This window comes from Rattus norvegicus, chromosome 4 (assembly GCF_021556685.1).
Source record: "Rattus norvegicus strain SHRSP/BbbUtx chromosome 4, alternate assembly SHRSP_T2T, whole genome shotgun sequence".
Lineage (NCBI taxonomy): Eukaryota > Metazoa > Chordata > Mammalia > Rodentia > Muridae > Rattus > Rattus norvegicus.
In genome coordinates, this window is record NC_141537.1 from 26,531,951 (window position 1) to 26,538,552 (window position 6,602).

Here is a 6,602-nt window from a genome sequence, read left to right on the forward strand (position 1 = left end):
AATTATTTGGCAATATTAAAAAATAATGTAGAAACTTGGAAAATATGTAGGCTTTTTTAAACTTTATGTCTCCAAGTGGATTTGTATTATTTTGCCTTGGTTATATATACTAGAAGCTAAATACTAGAGTAGATTTAATTTTCAATTTGACTAGATTTGAATTAAAATACTAGATATTTAGAACATCTCCAAGACCTTCCTAATGAATACTGGGTCGTAGAGTTCAATTATTTGATTAGAGGGCTATTATAAGTGGTTTGTATGGGTTGGACAAGGCAGAAGGCACTCAGCCTTGACCATGATGTTGTATCACATGGACAAAGGGATTTTAACTAATACTTAGCCAAGTTTTCCTCCCTCCTGCCTTTACAACTTATTTGGTTTCTGGTTTTGCAGGGCTGGAGAGATGGTTCGTGGTTAAAAGCATAGACTGCAGAGGTCCTGAGTTTAATTCCTAGCAACCACATGGTGGCTCACAACTATCTGTTAATGGGACCTGATGCCCTCTTCTGGTGTGTCTGAAGAGAGCAACAGTGTACATAAAAATAGTATAACATAAACATAAAAATAAATCTAGATTTGCAACACTCTTAAAGGAGAATCTTCAAGTATCTGTAAGCAAGTTAGATAGGTAAGTCAACAAGATTAGTAAATAGTAACATGCTTTCACTTAAAAATCTTATTTAGGTGCTGTCCCACAACAATTGGACCCAGAACCTGCCCGCAGAAAGCTGGTCTACCAGAGCACTCTCTCACACTTTCTCTCCACTGACTGTTCAAGGAGATCCATCAGGAGTGCGAGGGAGGAGCCACAGGACCCTTCAGTTCTCCGGCCTCCATCTTTGCCCAGAGCTAAGGCTATCCCACAGCCCTCCATACTGAAAACCTACCCTGAGAGAATTGTTCTCCCAGGAGCACTCTCACTCCTAAGCAATAGGCCCATAGGAGGGACAAGCTTCAGTCAGAGAGCAAGACCAACTAACATCAGAGATAACCAGATGGCAAGAGGCAAGCTCAAGAACCTAAGCAACAGACACCAAGACTACTTGGCATCATCTGAACCCAGTTCTACCACAGCAAATACTGGATATCCCAACACACCGGAAAAGCAAGATTTGGACTTAAAATCACATCTCATGTTGATGACAGAGGACTTTAAGGACACAAAGAACACTAATTTAAAGAAATACAGGAACTTCTGATTTCTGCCTGTGCCACAGCACTCTGTACCAAGATCTCACTGGGAAAGAGCTGGATCCTGAGAGGTACTGACACACCTGAAAGCACAGGTGAGCTCACCATTTCTGCTCAGATTCCTGGCCCAAGAGGAACCTGCCTGGAGTCCTCAGGACACAGGAACTGAGGAGCACTCTGGGAGAGGATCCTTCTGGTTCCTGTCTGCATCCTACGCTGACTTGGTGCCACAGCTCTCTGTCCCCAGATCCACTGGGAGAGAGCTAGTCTCCCAGTAGTGATGACACATAGGCTTACAGGAGGGTCAAGCCACTGTCAGAGACAGCAAAACCAGCTAACACCAGAGAGAAGCAGATGGTGAGAGACAAGAGCAAGAATCAAAACAACAGAAACCAAGGCCACTTGGCATCATTGGAATCTAGTCCCTCACCTGGAAAAGCAAGATATTGATTTAAAATCACAACTTGTGATGGTGTTAGATTTAAGAAGGACATAAATAACTCCCGTAAAGAAATACAGGACAACACAGATAAACAGAAGCCATTAAAGAGGAAACAAAAAAAATCAAACAGGTGAAAGAATTGAACAAAACCACCCAGGATCTAAAAATGGAAATAGAAACACTAAAGAAATCACAAAGGGAGACTATCCTGGAGCTAGAAAACCTAGGAAGAGATCAGGAGTCATAGACACAAGCATTACAAACAGAATAACGAGAGAAGAGAGAATCTCTGGGCTGGAGAGATAGTTCAGTGACTAAGAGGACTGATTACTCTTCCAGAGGACCTGAGTTCAATTCCCAGCAACCACATGGTGGCTCACCATTTGTAATGAGATCTAATTCCCTCTATGGGTGTGTCAGAAGATAGCAACAGTGTACTCACATACATACAATAAATAAATCCTTTAAAAAAAAAAACAAACAGAATCTCAGGGGCAGAAGATACCATAGAAAACATTGACACAACCATCAAATAAAATGCAAAAAGCAAACACCTCCTAACCCAAAACACCCAGGAAATCCAGGACACAAGGAGAATAAATCTAAGGATAATAGGTATACAACAGAGCAAAGATTCCTAACTTAGAGGACCAGTAAATATCAACAGAATTATCATCACCTTTGATTAATTTTGGTTTGAAATCTATTTGTTAGATGTTAGAATGGCTATACCAGCTTGTTTCATGGGTCCATTTGCCTGAAAATTTTGTTAGATACTAGAAAGGCTACATGATCTTGCTTCATGGGATCATTTGTTTGAAAAATCTTTTCCTAACACTCTGAGATAATTTCTATCTTTGGTGTCGAGGTGCGTTTCTTATATGCAACAGACTGGTGGATCACTTTTTCACATCCATCTGTTAGCCTATGTCTTTTTATTGGTGAATTGAGCCCATTGATATTGAGCGATAATAATGATCAATGATTGTCGATTCCTCTTATATTGGTGGTGGTGATGATGGTGGTGGTGGTGGTTGTGGTGGTGGTGGTGTGTGTTTCTCTTTTTTTGTCTTGCATGGTTCCTGTGTTTTCAAGGCTGCAGTTAATCTTTTGGGTTGGAGTTTTCCTTCTAGCACCTTCTGTAAGGCTGGATTTGTAGATAGATCTTATTTCAATCTTACATTATCACAGACAGTCTTGTTTTCTTCATGTATGGTGACTGGATGTTTTTCTGGGTATAGTAGTCTGTGCTGGCCTCTGTGATCTTTTAGAGTCTACAGCACATTTACCCAGACCCCTCTGTAATTTAGAGTCTCCATAGTCAGGTGTAATTCTAATAGATCTGCCTTTACACGTTACTTGGCCTTTCTCCCTTACAGCTATTAATATTCTTTTCATTTTGTATCTTTAGTGTTTTGATTATTACATGGTGAGGGAACTTTCTTTTCTGGTCCAATCTATTTTGTGTTCCTTAAGCTGCTTTTGGGAATCTTACACTTTGTGCCTTTATAGGCATTTTCTTCTTTAGGTGAGGAACTTTTTCTTCTATGATTTTGTTGAAAATATTTTCTGGGTCTTTGAGCTGAAATTCTTCTATTCCTATTATTCATGGCTTACTGTAGTAGAGTAGCTGGGCTCTAGGGGCTGATTTCCTGTTTTATCTTTCTGGATGGGTGTATTTGCTCCCTTGTTTCTGCTTCTTCTCTGGTCTTCTAGACATGGTTCTCTACCCAAGTTGGGGGCTGTATTCTGGCACCTGGCACCTAGCATGGCCTTTGGTAGAGCATGGGGTCTCTGCCATCAGAGTTGAGGATTGGGACATGATGACAAGGAGGAGTAGGAAATTGTTGTGTACCCTCTCCCTTCCCCTCCTGTCATTTTCAGTGATCTAACTGAATACAATTAACATTACCACCCATATATATTTAAGATAAATAGCACTGACACCATGTGGGAGGTTGCATTTCTCTCCTAATAATGCATTCATAGACAAATCAAACGGTAAAATTCACTGTGAGCTAACCTTAAAGGACTGTATTTAATTGTTTCTTGTAAAAGTGGGGGGTTTTCTTCCTCTCCCCAAGCTCCTGGAATAACGAGTCTGAAACTTAAATTATATTTACAAATACCTTGGCCATAAGCTCTGGCTGTTCCTCAACTAGCTCATAAATTAATCATCCAGTTTTTCTATTCTAAGTTCTGCCATGTGGCTGGTTATCTCTTCTTAGCTCCCATGCTTCTGTCCTCCTCCATGTTCCCTGGCTGTGTCCCAGACTCCTTGCTTCCTACCGGAACTTCCATATTCTGTTTCCTGCCTTAGCTATAGACCAATCAGCTTTATTTGACAGGTGAAGCTTCCAAATAGATGTAATAAATTCCTTCTATAGTTTCCTTCTTCACCATCACCACCACTGCCTTACCCTAAGATATTAGTTTTGATTTATCATCTTGGATAATGTGTAGATAATTTCAATGTTACTACTTAGCTTTTTCTTCTATGAGTTATTACCCTAGACACCATATGGGAGATTGCACTTCTCTCCTAACAATGCATTTACAGACAAAAATCACTGTGAGCTAACCTTGAAGGACTCAATTTAACTGCTTCCTGTATGTCCCCACTATTCAGATAATTTAGATGCCAGGTATCTTTGGTAATTCAGACCATACCCAACAAGTATTGGACATTTTATCTCCCCAGTGTACAGTTAATGAAGTTGAGGGAGATACACGTCTGTTGGAGTGGAGTAACCATGTTCACTTGAACTGTACTGAAGTACAGTACTGTACTGCTGGTGATAGAGTTACAAAAAGGAGAGGGGAGGGGCAGGTCAAAAGGGAAACCACTTTTAAAAAGTGGACACACAAAATTGGGTTAAAAAGACGGCAGAACAGAGCCCTCTTGGGGAGAACGATAAAACTATATCCTTGGCCACAGTTTCATCTCAGGCTGCAAGCACAAAGGTTGTGCTTGAGCCTCCAAGGCTGCAGCCAGTGCTGCTTGTTCTTCTGGGAGACAGTGTGCCCTTGGTTCTGCCAAGACTGAACCCCAGTGAATGTGATTGTTGGGGGGAGGGCGGCAATGGGGGGAGGATAGGGAGGGGAACACCCATAAAGAAGGGGAGGGGGAGGGGTTATGGGAATGTTGGCCTGGAAACCGGGAAAGGGAATAACAATTGAAATGTAAATAAGAAATACCCAAGTTAATAAAGATGGAGAAAAAAAAAACCTTTTTCTCTTTTTTCTTCCTTTTATTTGGGTGTGGGTTGCAAGGGTGGGGTTGTGGAACTGGGAGGACTAAGAAGTGTGTTCGGAATGCTTTATGTGAAATTCCCAAATAATCAAATAAAATACTGAGAAAATGAAAGAAGAGAAAACACAAGTATCTGACTGCAGATAAAAATGGAATTAAGCCATTAAGAAATATCTGGAAACCTCTAGCTACTCATACAGATTGGAAAAACTAAAGTTAATTTGTAGCGACACTCCTTAAAGCTTGTGGGAATCGGCTAAAGCAAGGTTAAAGGAAATTTATTTCATTATATGCTTAGATTAGAGAAGAAGGACTTCCCTGTAATCCCGACATTCAAGAGACTGAAGGCAGGAGGATCACCGTTTGAAGTTACCTTGGACTATGTGAAGGGCACACTCCCTCTGCACCCCCTACCCTTCCCCGTTAATGGACAAACAGACAAACAAAACAAAACAAAAAACTCAAAAAAGCTATTTAGCCCAAGATAACTTGGCCCTTACAATTCCCTTTTACCTGCTGACATTGAAATTTCAAGTATGTTAACATCATTTCTCTGTTTTCATTCCTAATCTGGGCTAGCCATTGTTTCTTCTCCCCCACATCCTCCAAAATCTTCTTCCCACCTTTCCTTCCATCAGAATTTATGCTCTTTTTGGATCTCATTGGAAAACAAACAGACGTCTGAACAACAATATAAGATAAAACAAACAAAAAGCAGAATAGGACAAAATAAACAGAAAAAAAAAAAAGAGTCGAAGAAAAAGCACAAGATATACACGGAGACACAGAGGCTCCCTCGCCTGGACACACAGGAATCCCCTAAAAACATGCCAAATATCTGTAAAGAACAAAACCAAAAAGCCCCACCAAAACCCACGAGGCAAACTGAGTTCCTTTGCAATGAGAAATAGACCATTTGTTCATCCCTGGATCATGCTTTTGGCCTTGGCTCTCCCTAGCCACAGACAACCCAAGGCTGGCTGGCTTTTTTCCTCTTATCTTCTAGGTGTGTTTATCATGTTTTCATTTTCCATCCGTCCATTTGGAGCTCATTTCCATTGCTGTTCAAAGTATGAAGTGGATGTCATGTTCGTTTTCTGCACTCGTATGGCCCACTGACAGAGGCAACCCTTTCTCCCCACGTTGAGTAGATGCATAAGCTTTCATCCCTCATGTTGTCTCTGATCTGAGAAGAATAGCATCGGACACTTGACCAATAAGTGTGCTTTTAATGGAAATTCTTCATCAAGCTGGGAAGTTCCCCCTTTTCTGAGTTTGTAAGAGGTTTCACTGTGATTAATATTTTTTGTCCTATCATAATTCTGCATCTATAATCCTGCTGTTTTTCTTCTTTAGCTTGTTGTTGCAATGGATTACAATGATTTTTTTTTTTATTTTTTACACATTCAGTCAGATTTGCATACCTAGAATAAATCCCACTTTTTAACTTTCTGTTTTTGAGACTAGATCTCATATATCCCAGACTGGTTTCCAACTTGCTTTCCAGCGAAGACTGACCTCTAAACTTCTAGTGTTCCTGCTTCTACCTCCCAAGCTGAGGACACAGGCAAATGACACACCTAGTTTGTGTGGGGTGGGCAATCAATGCCAAGTTTTCAAGAATGCTAGGTAAATATTCTATCAATTGAACCTTTTATTTTTACTTTATTGAACACAATTTGCCAGTTTGCCTGAGGATTTTTGTCTGTGCCC